The sequence below is a fragment of the Dromiciops gliroides genome, chromosome 1 (genome assembly GCF_019393635.1).
Source record: "Dromiciops gliroides isolate mDroGli1 chromosome 1, mDroGli1.pri, whole genome shotgun sequence".
Taxonomy (NCBI): domain Eukaryota; kingdom Metazoa; phylum Chordata; class Mammalia; order Microbiotheria; family Microbiotheriidae; genus Dromiciops; species Dromiciops gliroides.
The window spans coordinates 146,381,205-146,395,749 of NC_057861.1; the positions used below are offsets into that span (position 1 = coordinate 146,381,205).

Below are 14,545 nucleotides of genomic sequence, written 5' to 3' on the forward strand. Positions count from 1 at the left end.
TAATGGGAAGTACACCAGTGAGAGCTCAGGAACTATTGCTGCCCCAGAGGCTTATTCCCTAGAATCCAAAGGAGCCAGTACTCTGTTGTTGATGCAACCTGCTAGTGCAGGGAAAATTTGGAGAGATTGCCTCAAAGAAGGTGTTAGAAACAAAATAGGACCCTACCTACTTCTGCTATCTTATTTCACATTATTTCCCTTCATATACCTTTTGTTCCAACCAAAGTGGCTTACTTATTGTTCCCTGTACATAGTCTTCTCCGGCCTCTTGTCATTAAAGTTCTCTTACTTCTGAAACATACTCTTTCCTATACCTTTTACAATCCCTAATTTTCTTTCTTTCTTTCTTTCTTTCTTTCTTTCTTTTATGAACAAGGCAATTTATTAGTGAATCCAGTGTGGTCTGTCCCAATGTTTTTTGTTGGCAGCAGCCACCCGTCCGGATTCTGTCCAAGTCTCTCTGTCCCTGAGGTGTCAGCTTCCCGCCCCCATCCTGGTCCTTCCCCACTATCTTGAGGCCTTCCAGGGCCTGCAGGTCCCTCCAGGCCACACTCTTGGAGCCTCTGCTGAAGTGACTGGGCATGACCCTGTTGTGCTGGAGCCCACTGTAGATCTTGGTCATGGATCCCACCCCTGCCCCGCCTCGGAGGTACAAGTGGCGGGCAGTGGAGGCAGCCCGAGTGTAGAACCAGTTCTCGTCATAGGGTGCCAGCTCCTTGTGTTTGGCCAGCTTGACTGTGTCCACCCATTTGGGGACTTTCAGCTTCCCTGACTTTTTCAGGAAGGCGGCCAGGGCCCCGACGAACTCCTGCTGGTTCACGTCCTTCACCATGACTCCGGGCATCGTGCGGGCTCCATGCGGCCAGCCAGGGGAAACACAACCCCTTATTTTCTTTACTGTGTCTTGGTTTCTCATAAATTCACTAGCTTCCATTTGTTCAATCCTAGTTCTTAGGCAATAATTTTCATCAGACAGATTTTTTATCTCCTTTTCTTTTTGGCTTTATAAGCTGTTGACTTTTTTCTCATAGCTCTCCTGCATTGCTCTTATTTTTCTTTCCATTCTTTCCTCCACCTCTCTAAATCTTCCTTCTATCTCTCCTACTTTCTCTTCAAAGTCCCTTTTGAGTGCTTCCATGGCTTGAGACCAATTCATATTTTTCTTGGAAGCTTTGGATGTAGGGGCCCTGAGCTTGTTATCCTCCTCTGAGGGTGCACCTTGATCTTCCTTGTTGCTAAAGAAACTTTCTATTGTTCTCAACTTTCTTTGCTTGCTCCTCTTGCCATTTTTTTACTTGACTTTTAGCTCCCTCTTATGGTGGGGTCCTACTTACAAGCTACACTGTGTCAAGATTTAGAGGATCCCAGTTATTTCAGTTTGAGGGAGGGCAGGTTTTTCTCTCAGCTGGCCTGTTCTCTGGTCTGAAGGTAACCTCAAGCCAACTTGCTAGTTAACCAGCCAGCAGAGTGCTGAGGTAGTTTTTAGCTTGACGAGCCTGCGCCCTTCCCCCACCTGGGCCTCCTGCCACTCAAGATTTCTTCCTGGTTCCCTGCTGGGGTGGGATATCTGAACTCCTTCTCAGATCCCGAAGACACCCCTGTGTTTTCCATCCCTTGGGCTAGCCATTCAGCCCTTTTAACTGATGGTAAGCTTAGCTCCAGAAGAGAAGAGACCGGTGCTGCAGCTGATTTCAGAGGTTGGGGGTAAATTCCCCTTGCGCAGCATGTTTGGGGTCTGTATTAGCGAGATCAGGAGTTGGATTCTGCTAGCAGCTCAGTACAGTCTCCTTTAATCTGGAAAATAATCTCAGCATCTTTTTGTGGGTTTTTCTGCTCCAGGGCTCGTTCTATTGCTGTTTTGGGGGTAATTGTGTCAGGAGTTCCCCTAATTTTCTTTAGAACCAAGCTAATATGCCACAATGTCTTTCCTGATTCCTCAATTATTTACACCCTACCTAATGTCTTCCCTGATTTCCCAATTATTCATACCCTATTTCTTGAAATTAAGTTTTATTTGTATAATCTTTGAATTCTATAACTGTATACATATATATTATATCTTCCTAGTAAAATATAAGCTCCTTGAGGGCAGGATCCATTTTGCCTTTTTCTTTGTATTTTTACTGTCTAGCACAGTGTCTTCACCAGAGTAATTTATTTATAAATGTTTGTTGAATTTACCATAGCCCTTCAGTCCCTGAAACCAGTAAAGTATGTTGACAGAAAATTCAATATTTTTCTCCTACATGTTAGCAAAGAAACAGCTCATCCTCTATTCAGGGTTTTAGTACTATTTAGGAGAATGTATATAGTGTTTATCATCTGGGTAACTAGATCATGGAAAAACTGAACTTCTCTTGAACCACACATCTATCTCTGTCTTTGTCTCTCTCTCCCTGCCTTCTTCCCTTGTTATAGAGACATGATCCTGGAATATTTTAGCCTTATTCTGAATTCTCATGCTCATATTTTTGAGGGGCTGGAAAGCTAAAGATTATTGAAAGTATGAAAAAATTTGTGTGGAAAAAGAGGGAGGAACGAGTATCTTTAAAAAACCAAAAATTTTAAAAAAATTAAATCAGTATTAGATATACAGAAGCAACATTTCATTGTTCTAAGGTGCCAAAACACATTTTTATGGAACCCAAATCTATGAAGGATTGGCTGCAATTCATGTGCTATTGTGAGCTCAAGCACTTCCTTTGGCTTTCCTTGGAGATGTAAGAGAAAAAAAATTCCTGCTGCCACCATGCTCCCCATGCTTACTTCCAAAGGAGTAAGAAAGACCAAGTTATGCCTCTTTTTGGGAATAACAACATAGAAAGTGACTCCACTCAAAACCATTTTGATGGTAGAATTTGAGGGGGTGATGTATATTTAATATCCCTTTATAATCTGTTCCCTGCTTCCAGTTTCTTCCATTCTCTCTTGACAATCCATGTCACTCTTCAAAAAGTCCCCTTTAGAACTGCGTTTCTGAGGTTCATCAGTGTACATGGATGTGTATATCACTCTGTAGGCCGTTTTCTCTTTGCTTAGCTATTCTGGCAAAATACTTAGCTGGCAAGATTTTCATCTAGGGTCATTCCTATTCACTGAAGCAGTTCTGCAGGGAGGTCTTGGCTTTAGGTTTCTGGGAAACATGGATCACAGATTCTTAGTGGAGGGTATGGAGCGATTGTGAGTTTTGAGAGCTTGGTGTCAAATGGACTTTAATAGCTCTTTATCTGAGGAATGTAGGAATGGGGGTGAGGTGGGGGGTGGAATTTGGTCTGCCTAACTGACATCAAATGCTACAAAGTCAGTTTTTCAGAAGTCTTACTAGCATGTTCAACAACAGAAGGTTTGAATCATTGTTCAAATCACATAGGATCATACATCATAGACTTACAGCTAGATAGGATCTTAGATATCATTTAGTTTAAGATCCTCATTTAATAGAAAAAAATTGGGCCTATAGAGGTGAAGTTGCTTGCCTAAGGTCATGGGAACATAGGATCATAGATTTTAGGTGATCAAAAGGACCTTTGAGATCACCTAGTCCAACCCCTCATTAAGATGAAGAAACTGAGGCTCACAGAGATTAAATGACTTTCCTGAGGTCCTATCAGTTTCACAGTCAGGTTTTTAAAACTACATCCTAACAAAGCAAAACAAAACAAAAACTACCTACATCTTGTCTCCCCAAATCTAATGTTCTCTCTTCCACCTGTCACATGTCATCAAACTGATCAATACTTGAAAGTTTGCTACATATCTGGAACTACTGAGCAGTACTTCTGAGTCTGCAGAAAGGAGATAGACCACACTCATATGTCTGGCTGAAGTTGAGCCTTAATATGGTTCATCTAACTAGTTTGTAGACATAGGCTATACAAGCAAATAGGGTTAAAAAAGGAAATAGGGTTGAGAGATTTGGTGTGATGTAAACTCTCCTTTCTTATTAAATTTCTCTAATATATATCTGGACTGAGCTAGTGATTGATGGGTCTCACTGATGACTACTCTAGCATTAGATAAGTCTGATTTGGGAATCATAAAGTCACCCACTAGTGTTACAATGAAATTCTCCTGCCACCACAGCAATACAATCCAGTTCAAAACAATGAGCATTTGTGTCAGCTATAGAAAAGTGTACAAAATATTAGGTTCTCCTTTGCAGTTTCTTATTGGTTATGTGTTGTTGCATGCTCACATCCCCTGGGCATCCCCATTGTCTTCTGGGGTTACTAATCATGAATTTGCCCGAGGCAGTGATGTTTCATATCCATGTATCAGCATTGGTAAAATGTTGGTGTTTAAAAAAATCAGCCTTTTCTTCCAAGGGAAACTTGGAGTTCAGTAAAAGAGCTCTGCATTTTCCTAAAAGCAATACAGTCCTCTCTACTCATCCTGGTCAACTCTAGGCCCCAGTCTTTGTCCATCTCTACCATCCTATCCCAGATAGACATAGTTCTGGATGAGTTGAGCATTAGCCATTCTTCAATCCATCTGGTCTTTCTTGTGTGGATAAGATGAATCGAACACCTTTCAGTAATCATAGATTTCTTCCAGGAGGCACTATAATCTTCCAGACTAAATTAGCACAAATAGGAGCATCTGAGAGCATCAATCTCAAGAAATCCCTCATCAAACATGTTTCTTTGCTAGGTCTCTTTACTCATAGTAACCTATCCCTTTGTACATACGTGTGTATGTATGTATATATATATATATATATATATGTGTGTGTGTGTGTGTGTGTGTGTGTGTGTGTGTGTGTGTGTGTATCTCCCTCTTTCATGCTCCCTAGTGAGATTTGTTATTACCAGGCAGTCATTAAGGACTTTTTTCCCTGTTGTTACATTTTTCAAGGAATTTCTGATGTGTATGAATGAGATTTGCCTTAAAATAAAAGAGTCTGTAAAGCAAATAAAGTTATTTTTTCTAAGTAACACATCATTCACACAATGGGATCTTATAATCCCTTCATCCTTCAGCTAATAGTGAAGTGTTAAAGTCATCTATCACTGAATGTTGCTTGTGGAGCCTACTTATTCCCTACTAACACTCTCATTGATGATGCCTTTGATTACTGCAAATAGATGGGAAAGTTAACATGTAGATATGAAATTATATGTTTTCTTGGTCACCTTTTTGATATTAAGTCTGAGATTTTTCTGTATGCCTTTGGTATCTTCCCTCTTGCAGATGCTCTGTATATCAGTCCATCAATACCCTCACAGAGGTATCATCACCAGTGTGTATCTTCGGTGTATATACTTGGTCTAAATCAGTTGCTTGTAGATATCTTTTCTTTTTTGTACCCTTTATAGCTCCTCTAAGGCACATTGGGATAAAGAATTTGTCCATAAATAAATGCACATTATCCAGAGTGAACGATCCTAAATTTCCTAAGCTATACTAATGTTAAAGTTATCTCAGATCTAGTCTAGCCTGGTCAGCCTGAATATCCTTGGGCTGGGATAGTATCTATCTCCTTCCATCATGGCCTTAGATGGGATGAAAATGTTGGGTTTTTTGTGGGATTTTTGTGTGTTTTAGAATATATACAAGTTGAATTTGTCATTCAAAGTCTAGAACAGAGGTTATTAACCTTATTGTTGTTGTTGTGGACCCCTCCAGTAGACAGGTGAAGCCTATGGACTCCTCAGAATAATGACTTTAAATGTGTTAAATAAAATACATTGGAGTTACAAAGGAACCCGATGACATTGACATTAAGTTATCAAAATATGAAAAAAAAAAGTTCACCAACCCCAAGTAAAAACTCCCTGAGTTAGAACAACATTTTGTCTACAGGTGGCTCAGGAGGGCAAATTGGTTAATTCCATAATGCTGCATTTTGAATACTTATTTTTCTTAGAAATAATTGTTAAACATGTTTTGATCCAGAGGGATAAGTTTAAACTTTTTCTATCTTTTCCTTCTCTCTCAGTCCCTTCAGAGTCAAAGGGAATGAGTTTTCCTCATGGTGCTTTCTTCCTAGGCCCTGTGAAATGAGAAGGTTCGACTAGATGAGTCAAATCAATTGAGCTCACTTACTACATGCAAGGAACCATGCTAGGCACTGGGAATAATGGGAATGGGGATTAGACTTATGATTTCATTAGTAAAGGGAACTCTTTGGTGAGAAAACTTCCTCTATCAATGGACATTGTCACCTTCTTTGCAATTTAGAGTGTTAAAGCACTGACTTCTTTATGGCCACTTAACCAGTATCTGTCAGAGCTGGGGCATGAAACCAAGTCCTTCTGGCTCCAAGGCTAGTTTTCAATTCACTTTGCCATGCTCTTGAAAAATTGGCCCCTGAGGTAATATTCTATCAGGATCTTGAAAGCTGCTCTTGGCTCTAACATTCTCTGATTCTACCATGAGTATTGACTTTAGCTATGATATGCCCTTTTACTGCTCATGAGGCAATGTTTGTAGTGAGGAAAAAGGAGGGGACTTGTGGGCTATAGAACCTATGTACAAAGCCTTTGAGAGGCTCTGTCCTAGGCAGCTGCCACTGAGAAAATCAATCAACAGGCATTTCTTCTGAACTGACTGCTTTCTCAAACTTGGAGTATGTCTTTTTATTGCCTAGTTGTAAAAACATAATTTTTAGAAAAAAAAAGTAATATAAGGGTTAAGGGTTATGTGCTGTTTCTAGGAAGCAGGTCAAGGAAAAAAGAAAAGACCTGTGTCCTCTCCTTCAGGCTATACTCAGTGGTCCTTGCACAGCATAGAAAGAGGTGGCAGCAATGAGCCAAGTCTCAGGGCTTACTGGAGGAAAACAAGAGAAGTCATGTGGTGCACAACTTATATTTCTTATAACTTTTAATTTTTATGTAGTTCCCTAAATTTAGATACATCCAAAGTTAACATATCATATACCAAACAAAGCTATAATTTTAGAGGTTGGAATATTAAAGATTGCCTCCTCTAATCCCCTCATTTTATAAATGAAGAAAATAAAACTCAGAGACTGGACACTAAATTAGCAATATGTTTAACTGCCAAGCAAGCATTGGAATTTCATACACATCACCTATCTACTTTATCTGGAAAGTCAAATTAAGTTCACTCCAATAATTATATGTCAGGTTCCTACCGTGTATTTGATAATCTCAGTTCTTTGAGATGTACAAAAGAAATAAAACCCACTATCCCAGTGCTTGAGGAAGGCTAATAATTTCTTGCAAGAATAAATACTATAGAAAGTGAGTGCCATGATGACATTTGGAGGGCCTGTAAGAGGAAGATGTCTTCAGAATGTCTCCCAAGGGTCATAGAAGTTACACCAAGGTCTTTCCCTGCTCTCCTCAGTGACTAGTGCCTTTTCATCTCAAATTACCTTCCATCTACTCTGCATAAATCTTGTATGTGCGTAAGTTAGGTGTATATAGTTAAATATGTATGAAGTTGTATGTGTCAGGTCTCTCCAATTAGAATGTAAACTACTAAAAATTCTTGGTTACATAAAGTGACTTTCTGGAAGGAGGGAAACAAAGAGATAGAGGGCAAAATTTAGACAATGGAAACAAAATATATTAATAATAATTTCATATATATAATGTATATATATATATATATATATATATATATATATATATATATATATACACATTTTAAAGAATATAAGCTCCTTGAGGGAACGTAATCTTTGCCTTTCTTTGTATTACAGGTACTTAGCATAATGTCTGACATAGAGTATACACTTACTAAATGTATATTGACTGACTGACTTATTTATACATGACAGGGTAGATGATGACCAAGAGGACTCATGCAAGAATAATCATTCCAGGATATTTTTACTCTGTTTAATTGGAATATTGTCAACTATTAGTGTTAATATTAACTGACTATCATAGATGTGGTGTCTTGAGATAAAAGAAGGATTTGTCTTTTGTGTTTCCTTGACATACATACAAGCATATCTTTTTTCTTTTTTAAATCAATAACTGATCCAATTAAATTTTTAATTCCCATAGCATAATCAAAATATCTGAATAAAGACATATGCAATAAAACCTAAACCAGACAAAAATAAGCACAATACTATGGCAATTAATTGCATATGCAACTTTTTATCTTTGATTTTTTTAAAAATTGTCTTGGTAACTCAATAAGAAGGAAGCTTGAAGTGTTCAGAATACAGACTATGCTTAAGGTTTAAATGTATGAGTTCAAAGAGAATTAAAGAAATTTTGCCTTTAGCAGAACAAAAAAAATTGAAATTGACCTTTGCAAAGAAATCACTTTAACTTTGTTTAATAACTCCTTGGTTTTGATCAATGCATTCCAGAAGCTCAAACAAAAATTTTAAAAGGTACCCATGCCCTTTTCCAAGGGGAAACTAGGGTTTCTGATAGCCTTTCCCCAGAAAAGTCCTACCTTATGAATCCAAAGAGATGTCTCTGCAGGGAAACTTTGCATTTAATTTCTATTTCATTCCTTCCAAGTCAAGATGATTCCATGCAATTAAAATTGGTCTGGAACAAAAAGACCTGAATTCAAATCTTGCCTCAAACACTTATTAGGTTTGTGACCCAGGGAGAGTCACTTAACCTCTGTCTGCCTTGGTTTTCTCAAGTGTAACATGGGGATAATAATAGCACCTACCTCTAAATTGGTTGTGAGGATGAAGATGAGATCATATTTGAAGAGTACTTAGCACATGGTTTGGCACATACTAGATGATTAAATGTGTGTGCCCTTTCCATTAAACACTTGTCAAGTATCAACCATGCCTACCCTGTGGTAGGCACAGAAGAGGTAAGTTTAGCTTGTCCTCATTTGCTTAGTGTCCAGTATGGAGATGAAATGTACATACATAAATAGCCACAGTACCAGATAACACATGCTAAGATAATATAAAAAATTGGTATGTATGTGAGGCTGAAGTTGGGGAGACCAGGTAATCATTATTTTTAGGATTTCAAGCAGGGGCATGTAGAGACCCAAAACTGGGCAAAGGACTCCAGATGTTAGGGGAGAGTCTTGGTTATATGACAAGGAAGGGCTTTTTCTACCTTTAAGCTCCCACTTACCCAATCACTCTTGTTTCTTCTTGAATATGGGGTATGGGATCAAAGTTCTGCCCTACAGGATGGGGCACAGGTAGGGAGGGGACAAATTCCAAATCTAATGCCTGGGAGGTGTCATGGCAAATGGAATGATTCCTCATATCAACTAAAATGTGCAATCCAGACAATCTGAGGTGAAAGAGAAAATTGCACTATCAATTTGATGGCTATAGATTATCACATGGATAAATCAGGTCCTTCAAAAACTGTTGGCCCCCTGTATTAACCCTATGTTCTAGAAAACCTTACTTAATCTGTCAATGGGTTTACATTTAGAATGACTCATTTAGAGCCATAGGAGACCTGAAACGTAACCTAATGCCTAGCTTCTTAAACTGTGGGTAACTGAATGTGGTGGTCATGAAAAAATTGGCAACAGTAAAAAATTATGTATGCCTATTTTATATACCTATATACTCAGGGTGGCATAAAAATTTCTTGGGTGAAAAGGGGTCATGAGTGGAAAAAGTTTAAGAAGCTCTGATGTAGTTTAACCTTTTCATTTTATAGATGAGCAAACTGAGGCCTATAGAGATAAAGTGATCAAAGTCACACAGATAGATAGATAGATAGATAGATAGATAGATAGATAGATATAGAAGTAAGTAGAGGAGTTGGGATTTGAGTCCAAGTTCCCTGATGCCAGATTCAGCAGTCTTTCCTTTGTGTTGTCTAAATTTAGTCATTAAATAATTATCTCCTATAGTTTTAAATTAAGAAAGATAGAGGACTTCTGTGGGCAGAGCCAACATGGCAAAGTAGAGAAGTACCCAGTCAAACTCTCCCAACATTTCCCTCCAAACAACTTTAATAATAGCTCAAATTGAATTCTGTGGTGGCAGAGCCAATGAAAGGTCAGGGTAAGACTCTCTCTCAGGCCAAGAAAATATATGAGGTTCAAATGAGAAATCTGTGATGTTGGGGAGGAGGTTGGCCTGGAGTCATATGGATGAAATGCCACTTGTGGGACTAAGTGGTGGTGACAGAAGCAGTAGCAGCCTTGGGAGCTTTCAAGCTAGAGATGGTAAGGGCACCTGGAAAATGGTCAGAAATAGATGACAGGGTACCCCTGTGCTAGCACTGAATGTAAGACCTGACATTATTTGGCAAATCCATTGCTTATACTCACTTCCGGGTCATAGTTCAAGGGCAGAGAAGAGCACTTTCAGCCAGGTGGTAGTGGGATCTCAGAGTAACAACTGTTTAGCAACTCCATTGTTTATGCCCACTTCTGGGTTTAAGGGTAGAGAGGAGCACTTTTGGGCAAAGAATAAGTGGAAAAATCTATGGGACAATACCATTGGCCTAGCAGTTTTAGATTTTAAACTATATTATAAAGTGGCAATCATCAAAACAATCTGGAACTGGCTAAGAAATAGATTGGTGGATCAGTGGAATAGATTAGGTATATAATACACAGTAGTAAATAGCCATAATAATTTAGTGTTTGACAAACCCAAAGATCTAAGCTTTGGGGGTAAGAATTCAACATTTGACAATAATTTCTGGAATTGTAGTCTGGCAGAAACTAGGCTTAGACCAACATTTCACACCATATACCAAAAGGTCAAAATGGTTAAATGATTAAGATATAAAGAGTAATATCATAAGTAAATTGGAGGAACATGGACAAATGTATTGCCATATCAATGTTTTAGGGAAGAGTTTATGTCCAAACAAGAGACAGAGGAAGCAAAATAGATAATTTTGATTACATAAAATTGAAAAGGTTTTGTACAAATAAAACCAATGTAGTTAAAATTAGAAGGAAAACAGGAAAGTGGGGAGAAATTTTGCAGTGAGTTTCTCTGATAAAGGCCTCATTTCTCAAATATATAAAGAACTGAGCCAAATTTATAAAAACAAAAGCCATTTCCCAATTGATAAATGGTCAAAGGATATGAACAGGTAGTTTTCAGGTGAAAAAATAAAAGCTATCATGAAAATATAAAAATGTTCTAATTCACTGCTAATTAGAAAAATGCAAATTAAAACCACTCTAAGATACTACCTCACAGCTATTGGATTAGCTAACATGACATAAACAGAAGATAACAAATGCTGGAGGGAGTGTGGAAAAATTTGGACACTAATGCACTATTGGTAGAATTCTAAATTAGTCCAGCCATTCCGGAGAGCAATTTGGAACCATGCCCAAAGGGCTATAAAACTATACATATCCCTTGACCCAGTGATACCTAGTAGTACTAGATATGTAATCCAAAGAGATCAAAGAAAAGGGAAAAGGACTCATTTGTACAAAAATATTTATGACAGTTCTTTTTATGGTGGCAAAGAATTGGAAATTGAAGGGATACTCATTGCCTGGAGAATGGTTGAACAAGTTGTGGTTTATGATTGTGATGGAATACTATTATGCTATAAGATATGATGAGCAGGATGGTTTCAGAAAAATCTGGAAAGACTTGTATTAACTCAGGCAAAGTGAAGTGAACAAAACCAGGAGAATATTGTACACAGTATCAGCAATATTGTAAGGATAATCATCTGTGAAAGACTTAGTTACTCTGATTAAGATAATGATCCAAGACCATTCCAAAAGACCTGTGATGAAAAATGCTATCCATTTCCAAAAAGAGAACTGATACACACTGAATGTAGATTGAAGAATTCTTTTTTTAAAAATCTTTATTTTGTTGTTTTATTTTATTTGTGTTTTCTTTTACAACATGGTAACATAGAAATATGCTTTGTATAACCTCACATGTGTAATCAAAATCAAATGGCTTACTTTCTTGTGTAGAGAGGGTGTAAGGGAGGGAGAAAATGTGGAACTCAAATTTCTTTTAAAAAAAGATTATTTAAAAATTCATACATGTAATTGGGAAATTTTTAATGAAATAAAAATACTTTTAAAAGTGAAAAAAATTAAGAATGATAAGTGAGCTTACTATTTTGACCTAAAGAGGGTCAAAGACAGGGATGTGCCAGAGTCAGCTTCAGTTGGCTAGAGGAGTCAGTTAAATTCTTGGTGTGATTAATTTACACCTTGGGAAATTACTACAAATCAAGGCTTAATATATTATTTTGCTGATTTTTTAGACTTATCAAAGTGATGGGAAAATGTTGATAATTTAGATTAAACTTTAAATTGTGTCTTACAGACATTTGATTTTTTTTGGAGAGTCAGTTATTAAACATTTACCATCACACCCCTGTATATATACTAAAATATTCACAGCCACATTTTTGTGGTAGCAAAAACTAGAAACAAAATTAATGTCCATTACCTTGGTAATGACTGACAAATTGTGGTCCATAAATCTAGTGGAATATTTTTAAGCCAAATGAAAGTACAATTATATGAAGAATTTGGAAAAACATGGAAGTCTTTCATGAACTTCTTGACAACAATAATGTGAATTAAAGCAGCATTTAAAAAAAGCTAAATCCACATTAATTGCAATAAACAGAGTTCCAGAGGACAGAGGATATAATACACATCTTTCCTTTCAATAGACACGTGGAGGATTATAGGTAAAGAATATATCATGCTGCTTCTTTTCTTTGTTCCAAGGGAGGGTTCAATGTCAGAGGGTAGTAAATCAGGAAATGATTGTGAAATTTTTAAAAGTCTCATTTTTTCCTTAAAAAGGAGAAAAAACCCACCCCTTTCCTTTAGTGATCTTCACTATGGGAGTTTCACCCCCCCCCTCGTCCTCTTTTTTTCTTAATTCCCACTTTTCCATCTCCATTGGAACCCAAGGGCTTCATAGGACAACAATATATTAGCTTGGGTGACTTGGAAGACTAGCCTCCTCTATCTCTGAATGAGATGGTGATCCTACCATTCTTTAACTCCTGGAGAATGTTTTGCAGCTGTCCAATGAGCACAGATCATTAGTGGTTCTGGCAGGGCTTCATTGGAAGCACAATGCAAAAGATGAAAGGTCAGTTTTATTTAACTGATGAAAACAATGAGTAGCAGATTAAACCAGCTCTGTGGTAAACAGTGCTATTACTTTCCAGTAAATAGTGTCAGGGTTCCTTGATGAATAACATGCCTGGAGATAAAGAAGACCATGGTGGAGGGATGGAAAATTAGGTATCTCCATAAACTCAAATATGCCTTTAGTTTTCTTCTTTCTATGATCTGTTCCCTCAGACATTTACCAACAGGTCATTTGGTCTTACTAATGGAAAAAATGAATTCTGTTCTGCTGGAGATACAAGTCTACAGAGACTTGCTGGTTTAAGGACTGTTCTTTTCATCTGCCTGAAGTGTTAAGACACAAAAACAAAGCAATATATTCCATACTACTTCAGTGTTGCTGCCCAATCTCCAGTTCAAGTCACAAGAGCAATTGAAATGAAGGAAGAGAGGACCAACAAAGAAAACTGGATGCAACATACAGTCAGCAAACTTCAAAGGTGTGGTTTCTGTTTCCTAGCATAGAGTTAGGAAACACACATGCCTCTATTACTTGAACTGTGAGGTAGCATCACTGAACATTATGTAAACAATACAAATTTACCACCACAGATTTACCAATCAGATAGCCAGAATCTTTAAGTGCTATTGGACAATTTCTTTTTCCTCCTTTTCTCCCTCCTTCCCTCTTTCCTTCCCTCCTTTTTTCCTTCCCTCTTTCCTCCCTCCCTCCCTCCCTCCCTCCCTCCCTCCCTCCCTCCCTCCCTTCCTTCCTTCCTTCCTTCCTTCCTTCCTTCCTTCCTTCCTTCCTTCCTTCCTTCCTTCCTTCCTTCCTTCCTCCCTCCCTTTCTTCCTTCCTCCCTTCCTCCCTCCCTCCCTCCCTCCCTTCCTTTCTTCCTTCCTTCCCTCCTTCCTTCTTTCCTTCCTTCCTTTTTCCTTCCCTTATTTCTTTACATTTAAGGCACAGATTCGTGAAATATAATATTTATGTAATCATTCTTATAATGTTGCTAGTGATAATGAATTTATATTTCCACAGTACTTCATTTGCCTAGGTTTTTAGTGGTTTCACTTCCATTATCTCATTTGAGCCTTACAAATAATAGTCAAGAGAGATATATGCACTATTATTTACATTTTGAAGATTAGGAAACCATCTCAGAGGCCATAAGAGACTTACTCAAGGTTACACAGTTGGTAAATGGTGGAATTAGGATTCAAACTGGAGTCTTCTGACTCCTAGCTCAGTGCAATACTATATCGATGTTGACCTTTGTTTCCCATAAGTGAACACACCTTTGTGAAATTGTTGGGTGCCTTTTATCAATAGATCAGGGGTGAACTATGGAGAGGATGTCAATGTTTTTCATGTGTGGCAAAAATACTGATTGAATATTGTTTCTATGAGACCAGAAGACAGTAGCACTAGAACCAGGAAGGAGGTTTGAAATGGACTATATTTAATTTACTGTTCTTTTTAAACCCATTTTCATGTTGTAATAATAGTAGTTCACATTTTTATGATGCTTTACCATTTAAAATGTTTTGCATATAAAATTTCAGTTGACTGTCACAATAA

At 37.8% G+C, this 14,545-nt stretch overlaps 1 pseudogene; it reads right to left on the minus strand.

The window, feature by feature from the left end:
* Window positions 1-384: 384 nt before the first annotated feature.
* On the minus strand, window positions 385-850 carry LOC122746625 (annotated as a pseudogene).
* Window positions 851-14,545: the final 13,695 nt, after the last annotated feature.